Genomic DNA, 521 nt, shown 5'->3' with positions numbered 1-521 from the left:
TGTGGGATGACTGTGCTGCTGTGTGAGATAATATAGTTGTAGTTTGTCATTTGAATATATACGACTTTATCATTTTAACACGACTATAGTGTTTATTTCCTGATCATCCTTGGCAGCACAACACATATGGGTTTTAGTCCCCTAGGTACAATCAAGCAGAGACAGATTAATTATCAATAAGCATTAAGCAATTAAACAAATAAGGACTTCCCCTATAAGTATGTACCGACAACCGGGCCCCAGCGTATTTTTTCTTTCCCTCTTAGGTCAGTACGGAGACAGTACTCTATTCTTCTAACAGAGGAAAAGATTATTCCGGGCTGCATACAGGGCTGCGCCTCTGTCCCTCAGCCGCGAAGGTGTATCAAGATGGCAGTCAACGTCTTGGTACACGGCGACGGGGCGCCTTACCTGATCCTGGTAACGATAGCACGGGAGGAGGACCCCGTGTTGGAGAATCCCCCGTTCATCTAGGTCCGAAGTGGATTCCAGACCAACCTCCCGCGCTCTCCCAGTTATCC

This window comes from Rhinoderma darwinii, chromosome 2 (genome assembly GCF_050947455.1).
Source record: "Rhinoderma darwinii isolate aRhiDar2 chromosome 2, aRhiDar2.hap1, whole genome shotgun sequence".
In the NCBI taxonomy this organism is placed as follows: domain Eukaryota; kingdom Metazoa; phylum Chordata; class Amphibia; order Anura; family Rhinodermatidae; genus Rhinoderma; species Rhinoderma darwinii.
Note: the sequence above shows the minus strand (reverse complement) of the source record.